The sequence below is a fragment of the Salmo salar genome, chromosome 02 (genome assembly GCF_965601325.2).
Source record: "Salmo salar chromosome 02, fSalSal1, whole genome shotgun sequence".
In the NCBI taxonomy this organism is placed as follows: Eukaryota; Metazoa; Chordata; class Actinopteri; order Salmoniformes; family Salmonidae; genus Salmo; species Salmo salar.
The window spans coordinates 86,306,633-86,327,613 of NC_138292.1; the positions used below are offsets into that span (position 1 = coordinate 86,306,633).

The 20,981-nt window shown below is 42.0% G+C and overlaps 1 non-coding gene across 1 annotated transcript; it reads right to left on the reverse strand.

Moving 5' to 3' along the window:
* Positions 1-1,836: 1,836 nt before the first annotated feature.
* LOC106590052 (uncharacterized) lies at positions 1,837-15,027 on the reverse strand. The gene is made up of 3 exons (XR_014382278.1): positions 14,804-15,027; positions 7,621-7,759; positions 1,837-7,360 (listed from the first exon to the last, which is right to left on the reverse strand). It is a non-coding gene; the product is annotated as an uncharacterized LOC106590052 (transcript).
* Between the last annotated feature and the right edge of the window lie 5,954 nt (positions 15,028-20,981).

Below are 20,981 nucleotides of genomic sequence, written 5' to 3' on the forward strand. Positions count from 1 at the left end.
TTATGAGCCCTAGTCTAATGGGCCCTAGTCATTAGAGCCCTAGTCATTAGAGCCCTAGTCTAATGAGCCCTAGTCTAATGGGCCCTAGTCATTAGAGCCCTAGTCTTATAGGCCCTAGTCTAATGAGCCCAAGTCATTAGAGCCCTAGTCTAATGGGCCCTAGTCATTAGAGCCCTAGTCTTATGAGCCCTAGTCATATGAGCCCCAGTATAATGGGCGCTAGTCATCAGAGCCCTAGTCTTATGAGCCCTAGTCATATGAGCCCCAGTGTAATGGGCGCTAGTCATTAGAGCCCTAGTCATTAGAACCCTAGTCTAATGGGCCCTAGTCATTAGAGCCATAGTCATTAGAGCCCTAGTCATTAGAGCCCTAGTCTAATGGGCCCTAGTCATTAGAGCCCTAGTCTTATGAGCCCTAGTCATCTGAGCCCCAGTCTAATGGGCGCTAGTCATTAGAGCCCTGGTCTAATGGGCGCTAGTCATTAGAGCCCTAGTCTAATGGGCCCTAGTCTTATGAGCCCTAGTCATCTGAGCCCCAGTCTAATGGGCGCTAGTCATTAGAGACCTAGTCTTATGAGCCCCAGTCTAATGGGCGCTAGTCATTAGAGCCCTAGTCTAATGGGCCCTAGTCTTATGGGCCTAGTTTACAGGACTCTGGTCAAATGTAGTGCACTATAAATGGAATAGGGGTTAATTTGTGACACTTCCCTGATGTATAGTAGGTTATCTCATCATGTTCATATGAACTGATCTGAAGTCAGGCTAACTGAATGGTGACTAGTGGAAGTTACTGTTAACTTACACTTTTTTTAAATGAAAATGTTTTTTCCCTTTTAAACTTTGACTGTTGTCTTTTCATTTATAGTTTGGTGAATAAAACATGTCTAATATTTATCAGAATCCCACAGTTCTTGTGTTTATTGACTTTGACACATTTTTCAGATGTTAAATGGTTTATTTTCTAAACTCAGTTGGTTTTACAGGTGTTATCTTATGTTCAGAACCTTTTCATCAGGCATTCATTGGAGTTCAACACTTCTCTCATTAATGCAAAATCAAAGTTTTGTGAAACACCATATGTACATTCAGTTTAGTCACCAATCCATAATGATAAACTCCCTGGTTAGTCATTCAGTTTAGTCACCAATCCATAATGATAAACTCCCTGGTTAGTCATTCAGTTTAGTCACCAATCCATAATGATAGGCTCACTGGTTAGTCATTCAGTTTAGTCACCAATCCATAATGATAGGCTCACTGGTTAGTCATTCAGTTTAGTCACCAATCCATAATGATAGGCTCACTGGTTAGTCATTCAGTTTAGTCACCAATCCATAATGATAGGCTCACTGGTTAGTCATTCAGTTTAGTCACCAATCCATAATGATAGGCTCACTGGTTAGTCATTCAGTTTAGTCACCAATCCATAATGATAGGCTCACTGGTTAGTCATTCAGTTTAGTCACCAATCCATAATGATAGGCTCACTGGTTAGTCATTCAGTTTAATCTCCAATCCATAAGTATGTAGTTGGCTCAGTTGGTAGAGCATGGTGTTTGCAACGCCAGGGTTGTGGGTTCAATTCCCACGGGGGACCAGTTCGGAGAAAAACATTTATGCCTTCACTACTGTAAGTCGCTCTAGATAAGAGCGTCTGCTAAATGACTAAAATGTAATAATGATAGGCTCAGTGGTTAGTCATTCTGACATTTAGGGCACCGATCAAACAACCTAAATAATGGTGTAGATTACAACATACCAGGCTATTTGAGGTGTAGATTACAACATATCAGGCTAGTTGAGGTGGAAATTCTAATCAAAAGGAAGAGGCTGCAGATTCTTCAAACAACTTTTATTATAAGAACTGCAATTCTGGAGTGGTTAATAATCACTCAATGTGCAGAGTTAAGAGCCCCAGAACAGAGTTGGGTCTCAGGTTTTATAAAAAGGTACAACCTCTGTCTACGTAGCAGTCAGCAGAAGTGTGAAAGCATAAAAGGGTATATTGTCCACTCAAGCAGGAACAACAAGATTAGCTCAGATCAGGTGTAGTTTCTGTCTCCAGGTCATATTGCTGATGCTATACAAAGGTAATCTTCTTTCAGTTCTCCTCCACACAGCTGCACCCTCAGTGTATGGAAGACAGGATGTAGCCTTATCACAAGGTTACCCCCAATCGGCTGTTGGCCTTAAACCCAGAGGCCTAACTCAGGCCAACAGACACAGTGGAAAATAACTGATCCAAATATTCAATGCATAAGCAGTATAGAACATAATCTTGTAATTTTCCACCATACAGCATATCAGGCTAATCGAGGTGTTGATTAAAACAAACATTTGAATCTAACAAGTCTGCATGAGATTATCCAATGGCAACATCAGTGATGGGTATTACAGCAGGTTTCTGATTTGACAGCTCCAATGCAGTTACACCTCAGGCATCACCTGAATAAAAACAATGAAACGACTATGCAGTTGTCGGTTATGGTGGATTAAGGCAGAAAAGATTGAATCCAGCCCTAATTTACATTCCAGAGTTTTAGCTTGTAAACATGGCTGAATGGGATTCCTACTCCTCCATGCAGTCAATGTCCATTTTCATGATAGGTACCGCTCTGACACAGTTCCACCTCAGACAACGTCACAACACCAGCGATGCAGGTGTCGGCTAGCGCCAAATCTCATTGAATTGAGCCCACAATCCAAATGCTAAAAATTACAAGATACACATTTCAAAAGCGTTCTTTTTGAAGTGCAGAGAAAAATAGTCGATGGTAAATATCATGTTCCATACAGTGTTTGACTGGAACTTCACTGCACCATTTACTTCTGCATCCAAATGTTTATAATTTGTATCAAATGGCAAGTTGTGAGTATGTTGAGAACTGTGTCCGTTCTCAGGGCTTGATTCAATCAGACCCGTGTTAGACAACATCTGCATAGCGATTGCTTTGGCGGTGTTGGAGGTGGAACTGCATTAGAGTTGTCAAATCCACAAGAGGCTCCTGGCATTATAACTAAAGCGAACATTGCCATTGGCTGCACAGAGTCAATCCCATGAGGCCGTGTATCAAAGTTCAAACAATGTTATTGACTACACCTTGATAGAAATACTCATTTTGTTGAATGATTTTCCATTAGAGCGTAATTATTTATATATAGCCTACACTTTCTCATTCAGAACTTCTAATGCGGGTGTGGCTTTGGGACAATGATGCAAGTTCAAATCACATTTATTTATAAAGCCCTTTTTTTAGATAAACGTTTTGGCCGAAATTAAAAACTACGGGTTTTGGTTAAATCCACAAAACCGAGTGAAAACATCCGTATTTTAAAGTATTGTTGTTTCAGGTATGGGCATTGTCAAAGACAACATACAAGCGTTCACATTTTACAGTTGTTAGCGTGTGTCCTTAATGCTCATTCAATAATTGTCTCTATAGGTGTTCAATCATTTACAAATGACAAATTAAAATATTTATCAGTCTGTTCTCTTGTGCAGAGCCATTAGGCCTCGCTCCTGTATGTGTTCTATGGTGTATAATCAGTTCACTTGAGGTGGTAAAGCATTTCCCAGTTAGAGAGCAGTGGTAAGGTTTCTCTCAGGTGTGTATTCTCTTGTGTGAAGCCAGGGTTCCCTTGTGTGAATCTCTTCCCACATTCATCACAGCTGAAAAGTTACACTGTGTGTGTCAACTGATGTGATTGCAGACGGATCCTTTTACTGAAATGCTTGTCACACTGATCACAGGTGTGAGGTTTCTCTCCGGTGTGAATCCTCCTGTGGTACCTCAACCCACCTGCCTGCGTGAATCTCTTCCCACAGTCGGTGCAGACGAACAATTTCTCTCCCGTGTGTGTCATCTGGTGGTACTTCAGATGCTGTGAGTTGACCATTAGTGGTGAACCTCATCTTACAGTCAGAAGAGTGAGGACGTTGCTCTCCTGTGTGTCAGCTGGTGTCTAAACAGGTGACCATTATCGGTGTAACTAGTCACACTGAGCAGCTGTATGGCCTCTGTCCTGTGTGGATTCTTGTGATTTTTTAAGGAGCCGGATCAAGAAAAACTGAGTCCACACTCATGCAGCACTAATGCTTCTTTTTGGAGTGAGTTCGCAAGTCACCTGATGTGACAAAACTCATCCCACACTGATCACAGTGGTGCCGCTTCTCTCCTGTGTGCCTTCTCTTGTGAACTTTCAAGGCGCTGGCCTGGGCAAAACTCTTCCCACAGTCAGGGAAAGGGCAGTGGTATGGCCTCTCTCCTGTGTGTCTTCGCTGGTGAATTCGCAAGGTTGCCATTGTGGCAAAGTTGTTCCCGCAGTCTGAGCAAGAGTACGGTTTCTCTCCCTTGTGACTACGCTCGTGTCCTTTGAGAGACTGTTGCCAAAGGAAGCTCTTGTCACAGTGGAAGCAGTGGTAAGGCTTCTCTCCAGTGTGTATAAGCTGGTGTTTCTTCAATGCGCCTGGCGTTGTGCAGCTCGACTCACACTGAGAGCAGTGGTACATCTTCTCTGAATGTGTGAACTTGTGATTATTTAAAGAGTCAAGTCTTGAAAAGCTCTTGTTGCAGTCAGAGCAGTGAAATGGTTTCTCTCCTGTGTGTATTCTTCGGTGTTTCCTAAGATTGGCTCTATGTGCAAACTTCTGCCCACATTCAGAGCACTCGTACGGTTTCTCTCCAGTGTGAATCCGCATGTGTCCTTCCAGTGCCCTGGCAGAGGAGAGACTAGCACCGCATTGGGAGCAGCAGTGAGGTTTAGCTTCTGTGTGTCTGACCTCATGTTCTTTCAGAGATCTGTTGTTAGTGAAACTCAGCTCGCACTTAGAGCAGTGGTATGGCTTTTCTCCTGTGTGAATTTGCATGTGATCTGACCGTCCAAAACTCCTCTGGCAAACATTGCAGCTGTGTGGTTTCTCGCCTGTGTGAATTCTCTGGTGTTTGTACAGGGCTGAATTAGTGGCAAAGCTCAACTTACAGTGGGAACAGTGGAAGGGTTTCTGTCCAGTGTGTGTTCGCTTATGCTGCTCTAGAGAATGAGATGATCCTAGCTTCTTACCACACTTTGGGCATTGGTATCCTTTCTCTCCAGTGTGCACTTTGTTATGTTGCAAGAGTCCAGTCTTAAAAGCAAACCTCTTCCCACACTCAGTACATTGGTGGGGCTTCTCTCCAGTATGTCTTAGCTGGTGACATCTTAAAATAGACAACAGTCTGAAGCTTTTCCCACAGTCAGCACATTGGTAAGGTTTCTCCCCTGTGTGAATGCTCTGGTGTACTCTGAGTAATTTAGCAGAGGAATAGCTTCCCCGCACTGCTCACAGTGGTGAGGCTTCTCTCCTGTGTGTATTCGTTTGTGTTCAAAGAGTGTTGAGGCTTGTTTGAAACTCTTCCCACACTCAGAGCAGTGGAACGGTCTCTCTCCAGTGTGAGTCCGCTGGTGAGCTTTTAACCTGTTTAGGATAGGGGGCAGTATTGACACGGCTGGATAAAAAACATACCCGATTTAATCTGGTTACCACTCCTACCCAGTAACTAGAATATGCATATACTTATTACATATGGATAGAAAACACCCTAAATTTTCTAAAACTGTTTGAATGGTGTCTGTGAGTATAACAGAACTCAAATGGCAGGTCAAAACCTGAGAGATTCCTTTACAGGAAGTGGCCTGTCTGACCATTTCTTGAACTTCTTTTCCATCTCTATCATTTACTAAGGATCTCTGCTCTAACGTGACACTTCCCACGTCGTCCATAGGCGCTCAGAGCCCGGGAAAAAACAGAATGTCGTCATTCCAGCCCCAGGCTGAAACACATTATCGCCTTTCTCAAGTGGCCGATCAAGGGACACTGGGCTTATGCGCGTGACCCCGACCGCCCCCGCCTTTGGGATTTTTTCCTCTGTTTGCCGAAAAGGAGATTCCCTGTCGGAATATTATCGCTTTTCTACGAGAAAAATGTCGTAAAAATTGATTTTAAACAGCGGTTGACATGCTTCGAAGTACGGTAATGGAATATTTAGAATTTTATTGTCACGAATTGCGCCATGCGCGCGACACTTCTTTACTATTTCGGATAGTGTCTGGAACGCACGAACAAAACGCCGCTATTCGGATATAACGATGGATTATTTTGGACCAAACCAACATTTGTTATTGAAGTAGCAGTCCTGGGTGTGCATTCTGACGAAGACAACAAAAGGTAATCAAACTTTTATAATAGTAAATATGATTATGGTGAGTGCTAAACTTGCCGGGTGTCTAAATAGCGAGCCCGTGATGCCTGGGCTATGTACTTAGAATATTGCAAAATGTGCTTTCACCAAAAAGCTATTTTAAAATCGGACATATCGAGTGCATAGAGGAGGTCTGTATCTATAATTCTTAAAATAATTGTTATGCTTTTTGTGAACGTTTATCCTGAGTAATTTAGTAAAATGTTAGCGAATTCCCCGGAAGTTTGCGGGGGGTATGCTAGTTCTGAACGTCACATGCTAATGTAAAAAGCTGGTTTTTGATATAAATATGAACTTGATTGAACAAAACATGCATGTATTGTATAACATAATGTCCTAGGGTTGTCATCTGATGAAGATCATCAAAGGTGAGTGCTGCATTTAGCTGTCTTCTGGGTTTTGGTGACATTATATGCTGGCTTGAAAAATGGGTGTCTGATTATTTCTGGCTTGGTACTCTGCTGACATAATCTAATGTTTTGCTTTCGTTGTAAAGCCTTTTTGAAATCGGACAGTGTGGTTAGATTAACGAGAGTCTTGTCTTTAAATGGCTGTAAAATAGTCATATGTTTGAGAAATTGAAGTAATAGGATTTTGAAGGTTTTGAAAATCGCGCCACAGGCTGGCAGTGGCTGTTACGTAGGTGGGACGAATTCGTCCCGCCTAGCCTAGAGAGGTTAAACTTTGCGATGTAACAAATTTCTTCCCGCAATCATAGCAGCAGTGGGGTTTTCGCCAGTGTGTTTTATTCTCTCATGTACCCATAAACTACTGAAGTCTTTAAATCTCTGCCCACATTCTGAGCACTGGTATGGGTTTCTCCAGTGTGAATCCGCATGTGTCCTTCTAGTGCACTGGCAGAGGAGAGGCTAGCTCCACACTGGGAGCAGCAGTGAGGTTTCTCTCCAGTATGAATTCTCTGGTGTCTTCTAAGACCTACTGAAGAGGTGTAACTCTTCCCACAGTCAGAGCAGCAGTGAGATTTCTTCCTTGTGGGTCTCTGCTGTTGTTTCTTGAGGTGTTCTGATCTGGAGAGACTTTTCTCTGCTTCCTCAGCATCATGTTTAGCCTCCCAAGATGACAAGCCCCTTCTACCGAGAGAGTGACAGTTAGGACTGTCCCCTGTGAAGCAAAGACAGACAGTTATGGTTCCTTCTTCATATCGAAGACAGACTTAGGTCCAGCTTTTCACAATCTTGTAACCGAATTTAAGCATTTAAAATCTTCAATGTAATTTTTTATTAAATCTTCAAATTGCAATGTCTCCAAGGGTGTAGGAGTGCGTGTAACAATTCTACATCTTTCAACATATTGTATTGAATGGTAATTAATGACATCCAGGGAGTGTCCCAAAATAAATGTATGTCAGAGCATAAACCCACTTAGCTCCAGTGTTCTTCTGCAGTCGACCAGCAGCACGGACAGCCTCTTCAGACCCAGCAGTAAGGGGCTACCGGGAGAGGAACGACACGGGGACTCCGGGAGGGGTAGGTAGGAGGAGGGTTGGAGGGAGAGTGTTTCCTGTCAACCCAAAAAGAGAGTAGGTGTGTTGTCATATTGGTACACTGAGGGTAAAACACAATGCTCTAAAGAGGGTAAAACAACTAAATAAATAAACAAATGGCCGAAAATAAGTCCTCAACTATTAAACCTTTGTCCAGAAAACTCGATTTCCTCTGAGTTGTTCCTGATGTCCCTTATAGTATAGTCTGCTGTTATCATTGTTAGTGTTGCTTTGTGTTAACCTCTTGGGGCTAGGTGGGACGCTAGCGTGCCACCTGTGGTGCACTCCATCAACAGCAGGTGCATTTCAAGAGCGGCAAATTTGAATCCAAATAAATGTCAAAATTCAAATTTTTCAAAAATACAACTATGTTACACCATTTGAAAGATAAACATCTCCTTAATCTAACCACGTTTTACGATTTCAAAAAGGTTTTACGGCGAAAGCATAAATTTAGAGTATGTTAGGACAGTACATTTACAAGAGTTGTGTGTAATGTTTTGTCAAGTCAAAGACAGGGTCACCAAAACCATAAAACCAGCTAAAATGATACACTAACCTTTTACAATCTCCATCAGATGACACTCCTAGGACATTATGTTAGACAATGCATGCATTTTTAGTTCTATCAAGTTCATATTTATATACAAAAACAGCGTTTTACTATGGCATTGATGTTGAGGAAATCGTTTCCCTCCAATAACCGGCAGTCAAGTCAGCGTCACAAATTAAATAATTAAAATTAGAAAACATTGGTAAAATATTATATTGTCATTTAAAGAATTATAGATTTACATCTTTTGAACGCAATCAACTTGCCAGATTTAAAAATAACCTTACTGGGAAATCACACTTTGCAATAATCTGAGCACTGTGCCCAGAAAAATACGCGTTGCGATACAGACTAGACGTCATGTTGGGGAGATCTAAAATCGAAAATACTATGTAAATAATCCATTACCTTTGATTCTCTTCATCAGATGTCACTTCCAGGTATCACAGGTCCATAACGAATGTAGTTTTGTTCAAAAAAGCTCATCATTTATGTCCAAAAATCTCCGTCTCGTTAGCACATGATGTAAGCCAGCCGGACTTCTCGTCATGAACGAGGGGAAAAAATATATTTCCGTTCGTTCAAACATGTCAAACGTTGTATAGCATAAATCATTAGGGCCTTTTTTAACCAGAACATGAATAATATTCAAGGTGGACGAATGCATAGCCTTTTATAACGTATTGGAACGAGGGTACCCAACATGAAGTAGCGCGCCAGGTGTCTAATGGGACATCACCGTTCCATGGCTCTTGTTCGGTCAGATCTCCCTCCAGAAGACTCAAAACACTTTGTAAAGGCTGGTGACATCTAGTGGAAGCAATAGGAAGTGCCAAAATATTCCTAAACCCCTGTGTTTTTCAATGGGATAGGTTTAAAGTCAATACAACACATCAGGTATCCACTTCCTGTCAGAAAATGTCTCAGGGTTTTGCCTGCCAAATGAGTTCTGTTATACTCACAGACACCATTCAAACAGTTTTGGAAACTTTAGAGTGTTTTCTATCCATATATAATAAGTATATGCATATTCTAGTTACTGGGTAGGATTAGTAACCAGATTAAATCGGGTACATTTTTTTTATCCAGACGTGCAAATGCTGCCCCCTAGACCCAACAGGTTAACCTCTATGGGCTAGGTGGGACGCTTGCGTCCCACCTACGTAACAGCCACTGGCAGCCTGTGGTGCGATTTTCAAAACGTTAAAAATCCTATTACTTCAATTTCTCAAACATATGACTATTTTACAGCTATTTAAAGACAAGACTCTCGTTAATCTAACCACACTGTCCGATTTCAAAAAGGCTTTACAACGAAAGCAAAACATTAGATTATGTCAGCAGAGTACCAAGCCAGAAATAATCAGACACCCATTTTTCAAGCCAGCATATAATGTCACCAAAACCCAGAAGACAGCTAAATGCAGCACTCACCTTTGATGATCTTCATCAGATGACAACCCTAGGACATTATGTTATACAATACATGCATGTTTTGTTCAATCAAGTTCATATTTATATCAAAAACCAGCTTTTTACATTAGCATGTGACGTTCAGAACTAGCATACCCCCCGCAAACTTCCGGGGAATTCGCTAACATTTTACTAAATTACTCACGATAAACGTTCACAAAAAGCATAACAATTATTTTAAGAATTATAGATACAGACCTCCTCTATGCACTCGATATGTCCGATTTTAAAATAGCTTTTTGGTGAAAGCACATTTTGCAATATTCTAAGTACATAGCCCAGGCATCACGGGCTCGCTATTTAGACACCCGGCAAGTTTAGCACTCACCATAATCATATTTACTATTATAAAAGTTTGATTACCTTTTGTTGTCTTCGTCAGAATGCACACCCAGGACTGCTACTTCAATAACAAATGTTGGTTTGGTCCAAAATAATCCATCGTTATATCCGAATAGCGGCGTTTTGTTTGTGCGTTCCAGACACTATCCGAAATAGTAAAGAAGTGTCGCGCGCATGGCGCAATTCGTGAGAATAAAATTCTAAATATTCCATTACCGTACTTCGAAGCATGTCAACCGCTGTTTAAAATCAATTTTTACGACATTTTTCTCGTAGAAAAGCGATAATATTCCGACAGGGAATCTCCTTTTCGGCAAACAGAGGAAAAAATCCCAAAGGCGGGGGCGGTCGGGTCACGCGCATAAGCCCAGTGTCCCTTGATCGGCCACTTGAGAAAGGCGATAATGTGTTTCAGCCTGGGGCTGGAATGACGACATTGTTTTTTCCCGGGCTCTGAGCGCCTATGGACGACGTGGGAAGTGTCACGTTAGAGCAGAGATCCTTAGTAAATGATAGAGATGGAAAAGAAGTTCAAGAAATGGTCAGACAGGCCACTTCCTGTAAAGGAATCTCTCAGGTTTTGACCTGCCATTTGAGTTCTGTTATACTCACAGACACCATTCAAACAGTTTTAGAAAATGTAGGGTGTTTTCTATCCATATGTAATAAGTATATGCATATTCTAGTTACTGGGTAGGAGTGGTAACCAGATTAAATCGGGTATGTTTTTTATCCAGCCGTGTCAATACCGCCCCCTAGCCCTAACAGGTTAACCCATATATATAAAAAAATATATATTGTTCATGAAATCTGAAAAGTACAAAAGTATCATGGCCCCAAGACGGAGCAGGACCATCGCAGCCAGGCCCAGAAGCTAGGATATGGATAGATATCATTCTGAAGTTTCTAAAAAACTGTTAAAATACTGTCTGTGGGTATAACAGAACTGATTTGGCAGGTGAAACCCCGAGGACAATCCACCCAGGGGAAAAAAATGTAGGTCATTGGACTTTTCAATGGTTTTCTATGGGAAAGTCTAATAATTAGGACCCAGATTGCAGTTCCTACAGCTTCCACTAGATGTGAACAGTCTTAAGAAATTGTTTCATGCTTGTTTCTTGAAAAATGAAGTATTCGTATTCTTTCTTTGTATCCCTCAGAACTCTAGTCTTTTGGCGCGCGTGAATGAGTGCGCGCTCCTCGTTCTTTTTCTCCGGTATTGAACACAGTATATTCCATCTTAAATTTTATCGATTATTTACATGAGGTATATGAGATTGGATTAGAAATGTTGTTTGAATTGTTTGGACGAAGTTTACAGGTAACTTTTTAGATTCCTTTGTAGGCATGTTGGGCGAGTTGGAACAGGTGGATTTCTGAATCAAACGCGCCAAATAAACAGACATTCTTGGGATATAAAGAAGGATTTCATCGAACAAAAACGACCATTCATTGTGTAACTGGGACCCTTTGGATTGCAAAAAGATGAAGATTGTCAAAGGTAAGTGATTTATTTTATCGCTATTTGTGACACCTGTGCAAGTTAAGAATTCATGTTAATGTAGGAAGTGGGTGAGGCGCTGTCCTCAGACGATCAAATGCTATGCTTTCGCCGTAATGCCTACTGTAAATCAGACAAAGCTGTTTGATTGCTAATGAATGGTGTATAACACTTGTATTTTCATGAATGTTTAATATTACTACTTTGGTATTTTGAATTTCGCGCTCTGCAATTTCACCAGATGTTGTCGAGGTGGGACGCTAGCATCCCAGTGATCTGTAAGAAGTTAACTCCCCACTTTTCCCAGACAACGTACTGTCAGAGTATGGAGGCCACCAATTATTTAATATAGGCTACTTAAACAATTCCAATCTCCTTTAAAAGGCAAAAGGCAAATGGGGGTAGTTGACATATGACCAAAACATACAACAAAACAATACTTTCTGAAACAAACCCCCAAAAAACTGTTGCAATAATTTACGTCGAAACATTTGAAAATGTTGTGGCCAGTGTCGATTTTAAAGGGTCTTCCAGAGGAAGTTGATGAGGTTAGGTGAAATATTAAAAAGGACCCCTCCTCCAGAGGAAGTTGACGCCAATATTTCAACCTAATTCCTGTCCTAGTGCAGAAATGCTAGTTTAGTTCCAACCTCTGAAAACCAACTAAATATGGATTAAATCGGGCGTACACTTCACCTTCATCTGTGCGCACAGCCAAGTGGAAGAAGGTAGGGAACTTGTGGTCTGCTTTTATATTAAAAAAAAACTGTCTGTTTGCATTCAGGCCTGGCGGAAAGCAAACATCATTCCGCTAACCAAGACTAGTAAAAACTCCCTTTACTGGCTCAAACAGCCAACCAATCAGCCTGCTACCAACCCGAAGTAAACTTTTGATACATTTTTTGTGTGGGGGGGGCAGGTACAATGCTATTTCACAGTAAACAAATTAAAAGCTGACATTCAGCATGATTATAGGGAGTGGCACTCAACATGTACAGCACTGGCACAAATTACTGATGATTGGCTGAAACAAATTGACGATAAGAAGCTTGTGGGGAGCTGTTTTGTTAGACTTCAGTGCAGCTTTTGACATTATCAATTAAAATCTGCTGCTGGGAAAAGGCTGTTATGGCTTCCCTGCTATATTGTGGATCGAGAGTTTTGTCTAACAGAACACAGGTGTTCATTAATGGAAGCCTCCAACATAATCCAGGTAGAATTCAGAATACCCCAGGGCAGTTGTCTAGGCCCCTTACTTTTTTCAGTCTTTACTAATGACCTGCCACTGGCACGGAGTAAAGCCTGTGTGTCTATGTACGCTGAGGACTCAACACTACACACGTCAGCTACCATCGGGAATTGAAATCGCTGCTACACTTAAAGAGCTGCAGTCAGTTTTAAAACGGGTGGCAAGTAATAAACTAGTACAAAATATTTTCAAAACTCAAAGCAATGTATTTCAGACAAATCATTCACTTAACCTCAACCAATTCTTGTAATGAATAATGTGTAAATTGATCGTTGACGAGACTAAACTGCTTGGAGTAAGCCATGATTATAAACTGTCATGGTCAAAACATTGATACAACAGCAGCTAAGACAGGGAGAGGTCTGTCCATAATAAAGTGTTGCTCTGTCTTCTTAAAAACGCTATCAAGAAAGTAGGTCATACAGGCCCTAGTTTTGTTGCATCTGGACTGCTGTCCAGTCATGTGGTCAGGTGCAACAAAGAGGAACTTAGGAAAGTTACAATTGACTCAGAACAGAGCAGCATGGCTGGCCCTTAAATGTACACAGAGAGCTAACATTAATGATATGCATGTCAATCTCTCCTGGCTCAAAGTAGAGGAGCGATGCATCACTACTTGTATTTGTGAGAGGTGTTGGCATGTTGAATGCACCGAACAGTCTGTCTAAACTACTGGCACACAGCTCAGACACCCATGCATACCCCACAAGACGTGCCACCAGAGGTCTCTTCACAGTCCCCAAGTCCAGAACAGACTACATATAGCCATGAATACATGGAACTCTAATCCACATCAACTAACTCATACAAGCAGCAGAATCACATTTTAAAAACATAAATATACACCTTATGGAACAGTGGGGACTGTGAAGACACACACAGACACAAACACATGACAACATAAGCACTATATACACAAGTACACAGGGATTTATTTGGGTTGTAGATTTGTGGTAGTAGAGTAGTGGCCAGAGGGAACACAGAGTGTGGTGAAAAGTGTTGTGAAATGTATTGTAATGTTTTTATTTTTGTTAATAACAGCTTTGGTAGCAACTAATGGGGATCCAAAATAAATACAAACCAGACTAATTATAGTATACTACAGTAGGTCTATCCATTCAGACTAATTATAGTATACTACAGTAGGCCTATCCATTCAGACTAATTATAGTATACTACAGTAGGCCTAAATAACCAGACTAATTATAGTATACTAAAGTAGGTCTATCCATTCAGACTAATTATAGTATACTGCAGTAGGCCTATCCATTCAGACTAATTATAATATACTACAGTAGGTCTATCCATTCAGACTAATTATAGTATACTGCAGTAGAACTAACTAACCAGACTAATTATAGTATACTACAGTAGGTCTATTCATTCAGACTAATTATAGTATACTACAGTAGGTCTATCCATTCAGACTAATTATAGTATACTACAGTAGGCCTATCCATTCAGACTAATTATAGTATACTACAGTAGTCCTATCCATTCAGACTCATTATAGTATACTACAGTAGGCCTAACTAACCAGACTAATTATAGTATACTACAGTAGGCCTATCCATTCAGACTAATTATAGTACACTACAGTAGAACTAACTAACCAGACTGTCCAACAAATACAAGAAGAAGCAATTCCTATGTCATGTCGCGTTTACAACGAGTTTATATTTTATTTCACTATAATGAAGAGAAGAGAGATGAAAGACCTTGATTCTGATATTCTGCAGACCAAATTAACCTTAACTGTGTCAGGAGCAGACATGCCCGGTTCTCCAGTCGGTAGCTCGTTCAGGAAAATCCAAGGCTTTGCTGAGGCCTACTTTAGCAGTCTTCCATTCAGCAATTCACGGCCATTATTACCGTTCGGGAGTGCAACGAGATATTAAACTATGACATGTTTTTTATATATATTTTACATGTATCTAACTCACCTGATTCATTGTAGACACTCGTTTACGATCGGTCGTTTGCAGAGTTCAGGCGAAGTGAACCAGATGAGATGTTTCTCACTAGTCTGTTGTAGATTATGGAGGTAGAGATATATTCTACCCTGTGACTCTCTGCCTAAAGTCCCAAAAGAAAAGACAGACTCCGCCTTCACATCCGTTCCATTGAAAACATTTCCTTCACGTTACCATTCTGCTGGTAGCAGATCATGAAATGGCCGCAGAAAGGCGGATCTATTTTTTCAAAATAAGAGTCGTACTGCAATAACAGGCGAATGAATCGATTTTTGAAGCACTATTTTGCAGTACAACTGTGCACAGCATTGCAACCGCATAGGAAGGAAAAAAATAATAATAATAATTTGATGCATTTTATAAATGTATTTCATTACACTGAACACAAATATTAATGCAACATGTAAAGTGTTGGTCCCATGTTTCATAGGCACAAAATGCTTATGTCTCTCATATTTTGTGCAGACATTTGTTTACATCCCTGTTAGGGTGCATTTCTCCTTTGCCAAGATAATCCATCCAGGTGGGGTTTATCAAAAAGCTAATTAAACATGGTCATTACACATGTGCACCTTGTGTTGGGGACAATAAAAGGCTGCTCTAAAATTTGCAGTTTTGTCACACAACATGATGCCACAGATGTCTCAAGTGTTGAGGGAGCCACCAGAGCTGTTGCCCAAGAATTGAATGTTAATTTCTGTACCATAACCTGCCTACAACATCGTTTTAGATTATTTGGCAGTACGTCCAAACGGCCTCACACCCGTAGACCACATGTAACCACTCCAGCCCAGGACCTGCACATCCAACTTCTTTACCTTCGGGATTGTCTGAGGGGGGTATTTCTGTCTGTAATAAAGCCCTTTAGTGGAGGGTTAAACTCATTCGGATTGGCTGGGCCTGGCTCCCCAGTGGGTGCCCTCCCAGATTGCGTCATCTGTGGATCTTTTTACAGTGGGTATACGGTTGATACACAATGTGTATACGGTTGATACACAGTGGGTATACGTTTGATACACAGTGGGTATACGGTTGATATTCAGTGGATGTACAAATGTACAGTATCAGTATGAATATATCTAAATGCAGAGGGATGGATAGAGGGCATTGCAGTATAGCACAGTTATTTAGAGTACAGTTCAGAGATGGCTTGTTGTGGTGTGCAGCATAGTCTTTCAGTATCTATGGGCCAGATGTCCGGTTGGTGAGCGCCACAGCCCGGGGGAAGAAACTGTTCAGGTGGGGGGAGGTTTTGGCCACAGCCCGGGGGAAAAAAACTGTTCAGGGATGTTTTGGTCATGAGCAATCTGAACTGCCAGCCAGAGGTACATTTTTGGAAGAGGGGGTGACCGGGGTAGGAGTGGTCTGCTGTGATCTTTCGTGCACGCTTCCTTTCTCTGGAGTCGTGGAAGACGGCAGCTGATGACCCTCTCTGCACACCTGACAATGTGTTGCGTTTTCTTGCAGCGGGCAGATGCAGACCAAACAAACAGTAATGGAGGAGGTGAGGATGGATTCAACAATTGATGCGGACATCCAGATCAGGATTGACTGACTTTTTCAGCTGCCGCAAGTAGTACATCCACTGGATGACCGCTGTGACGTTGTCCTCCTGATAAAAGGTGGTGGGAGATGATGGCTCCCAAGAATTTGAATGATTCAGCCTTGCTAACAGCTAAGCCATCAATCTGGTGGGGGTCGTGTTCTCTAGTCAACCACCACGTTACATGGGCTCATAGCCGTTGGTGAGTGAAATCCACAAATCCAATTGTATTTGTCACATGCGCCGAACACAACAGGTGTAGACCTTACAGTGAAATGCTTACTAAAAAGCCCTTAACCAACAAAAATAAGTATTAAGTAAAAAATAGATAAGTAAAAAAATATATATATATATATAAATTAAAGAGCAGCAGTAAAATAACAGTAGCGAGACTATATACAGGGGGGTACCGGGACAGAGTCAATGTGCGGGGGCACCGGTTAGTTGAGGTAATTGAGGTAATATGTACATGTAGGTAGGGTTATTAAAATGACTATGCATAGATGATAACAACAGAGAATAGCAGCGGTGTAAAGGAGGATGGGGGCGATCAATGCAAATAGTCTGGGTAGTATTTTGATTAGATGTTCAGGAGTCATATGGCTTGGGGGTAGAAGCTGTTTAGAAGCCTCTTGGACCTAGACTTGGCACTCCGGTACCGCTTGCCGTGCGGTAGCAGAGAGAACAGTCTATGATTAGGGTGGCTGGAGTCTTTGACAATTTTTAGGGCCTTCTGACACCGCCTGGTATAGAGGTCCTGGATGACAGGAAGCTTGGCCCCAGTGATGTATTGGGCCGTACGCACTACCTCTGTAAAATCTTTTCAGTCTAATGAGGGGGAATAGGATTTGTCGTGCCCTCTTCACAACTGTATTGGTGTGTTTGGACCATAATAGTTTGTTGGTGATGTGGACCAAGGACCTTGTAGCTCTCAACCTGCTCCACCACAGCCCTGTTGATGAGAATGGGGGCGTGCTCGGTCCTCCTTTTCCTATAGTCCACAATCATCTGCTTTGTCTTGATCACGTTGAGGGAGAGGTTGTTATCCTGGCACCACACGGCCAGGTCTCTGATCTCCTCCCTATTTTTCTGTCTCATCGTTGTCGGTGATCATGCCTACCACTGTTGTGTCATCTGCAAACTTGATGATGGTGTTGGAGTCGTGCCTGGCCATGAGTGAACAGGGAGTACAGGAGGGGACGGAGCACACACAGCCCTGAGGTGCCCCCGTGTTGAGGATCAGTGTGGCAGATGTGTTTTTACCTACCCTTACCACCTGGGGCGGCCCATCAGGAAGTCCAGGATCCAGTTGCAGAGGGAGGTGTTTAGAGTCTGGGTCCTTAGCTTAGTGATGAGCCTTGAGGGCACTATGGTGTAGAACATTCACATTTACATTTACGTCATTTAGCAGACGCTCTTATCCAGAGCGACTTACAAATTGGTGCATTCACCTTATGATATCCAGTGGAACAACCACTTTACAATAGTACATCTATATCTTTTGGGGGGGGGGGGGGGTTAGAAGGATTACTATATCCTATCCCAGGAATTCCTTAAAGAGGTGGGGTTTCAGGTGTCTACGGAAGGTGGTGATTGACTCCGCTGTCCTGGCGTCGTGAGGGAGCTTGTTCCACCATTGGGGTGCCAGAGCAGTGAACAGTTTTGACTGGGCTGAGTGGGAACTGTGCTTCCGCAGAGGTAGGGGGGCCAGCAGGCCAGAGCTGGATGAATGCAGTGCCCTTGTTTGGGTGTAGGGCCTGATCAGAGCCTGAAGGTACGGAGGTGCCGTTCTGATAAGAGAATTATCTAATAAAGGTAAATTAATCAATAAACCATGATGAATTATTAGTCATACAGCATGGTTAATGAATAATCAATGTAATGATCAATGTAGGGATCGATTGGTCTGATTTGTTCCGGAAAGTCCAGGAACCACTGGAGAGGGAAAGAAATGTGTGTATGCAATTAGTATAGAGAGCTAGAGAAGCAGATGGTCAAGGGAGTAAAACTTCAAAGAGTTCCTAACCTTGAAGGAAAGGAACAGGCTGAGCCAGAATGTGATAAACAGCGTGAGAAGTCAATGGGGGTTGCAGGTCACCAACGGATTGTGTGTAAATGCATGTGCGTAAGTAAGCAAGAACTATATGACTGTTTTGTTATCCTGACGCCAGAACGTTCTCTGAATAAAGCTACAGAAACCTTTTGCAGAAAGCTGAGTCCTTGCCTAATTATTTTAACCCATTGTCTTACAAACCTTGGGCATTAGTCAAGGCGAATTGATTATTGATTGTTATCATAAAGATATAAAATTCCTTTAACAATTGGTCCTTCGAGCCGGATCTCAAACTGCCGCTGTCGTTCCAAGGAGACACTGAAACCGTGCACGGGCGGATGAAATATCCATAAATCAAAGACCTGGCCCTTTACTGTGGGTTCTTTACAGGCCGGTGGCAAACTGGTACGCGACAGAGGTGGTGACGAGATTCAACGAACATTGAAAAACTCAGCTGCAAATTATAAGGTTAGTAAGCTTTATTCATACTTTTGGGGAATAGCACCTGTATGATTACGTTAAATAAGGGGTGAGTGATACACCTGTGTGTCTGCATTGCATGATGAAATGAGTGAAGTACCTATAGGTCTGCATTACATGATGAAATGAGAAATACACCTGTATGTCTGCATTGCATGATGGAATAAGGGACACAATTGGGTGTTGGCATTAGATGAGAAAGCGATTGTTGTGAGTGAAAGGCAAAAGCGATTGTTGAGAGTGAAATGCAAAAGCGATTGTTGAGAGTGAAAGGCAAAAGTGATTGTTGTGAGTGAAAGGCAAAAGCGATTGATGTGAGTGAAAGGCAAAAGCGATTGATGTGAGAGTGAAAGGCGGGAGCAAGTAGAGGATTTTAATGTACTCTGGGTGTTAGACGCTGAAATTGGTGAATGTTATAGCTGGTGACCTGGCTTCAGAAGTTCGTGTGGAGAAAACGGTTTTAAAGGGAATCAAGTATTCTGCGCGAATGGAAGGCAGGAATTAGTTGTAAATTCAAAACGACGAATTCGAAAATGAAACAGGGTCCGAAATGACCCTGGGCAACTGTGGCCACTGCACAAAACTAAACTAGGGCTTGTGGTGAGACCTGATAACGTAGCAAAAGGGTCAAAAAACCATAAGGGGATAGTCGGTACCTAAATATAGGGATTTAGGTCTGATATCTATGGGTGAAGTGAGACCTAATATGGCGGAGTGAGAAACAGATATTAGTGTCAAGAGTTACATGAAGCAACAGATATATAGACTGTTAACTAGGGCTTTACGACCCCTGGAAAATAGTTTATAGTTGCATACGTATGAGACCTAATGTCCGATCAATATCCCCTCTATAGATAAAGTTTAGAGAGAGATAGAGTAACTATACTGGGATGAGGGATTGCGTGTGAGGAGAATTCTGTCAATAAATCGCGAGAAAAAGACAGACAGTAAAACCTAAAAATAAAACGGGTTGCAGTGTTTGTCTATGAGTGAGATAAAGACAGGATGTCAGGATAGATACGTATGATCATTCTAGCAGAATAACTCTATATTGTGAGAAGGAAATTAATGGGTGTTGATACATATAGAAAACATATTGTTCAAATCAACAGTCGCGAAAAAAGCTGGTTTGTTCTTTTAAGCTGGAGATAGAAGCAATGTGTCACATAGCATGCGAATAATTATTCTTCAATTCTAGCTTAACAACAGTAAATAGCATACACATAAAGATTAACAGCGAGTAAACACTGATTGTATCTGATCCAGAGTTGTATAAATTAAAGCACATAGTTTAAGGTTCTTACGAATAATCCTTTTAAAATTCTAGGTAGGGAAAACAAGCAGAATAAATACGAGTGTACTTTAACAACACGGATGGTAAATCCTCTAAGGAGATCCCGGTATGGACGGGAGATGAACGTTTTATGCTGGGAAAAGATAAGAGGAACATTTTATTTTGGCCCGAAATGGAGGATGGATGTTTAAATGTTGAAAGATTGGAATTAAGGATAAAACAAATAGATAGGGTCTGTGGGGATAAGACAGAGAAGCAGCGCACAGAAGGCCTTGACACCGCTCGTGTTTGGCTGGCAGAAGCTAGGAAGAGAGCGGAGGGGGCCAGGGATAAGGGCGTTGCTAACAATGATTTGGGTAGCCAGGAGCAGACAGAGAGGACTCCCACGGCTCCCACAGAGACACCATCTAAACCCGAATTATACCCCTCCCTGGCTGACCAGGGGTGTCGGGAGAACCCAGATAACGAGGTGGTGGTAGTGAGACGGAGGCAACCACATCAAGTGCCGCCCGTACCAATACCCCTCCCCCATATGCTGGTCCTCAGGGAGCCGAGGGAGGTAGAGAGGAAGAGACACAGAGGGGAGGACAGGATTTAGCCATTTTATTGAAAAAGCGGATAGAAACGGAGTGAGAGAGAAAGATGAGAACTAGGGGTAGAGAGCGTGTTGGTGGTGCTGCACAACCCAGAGCCCTCAGTAGACTCGTTTACCATAACCAAAGTCCGGATAGGAATAGACAAAAGAAAGAGGGAGATGGACGCTTTAACTGTAACAAAC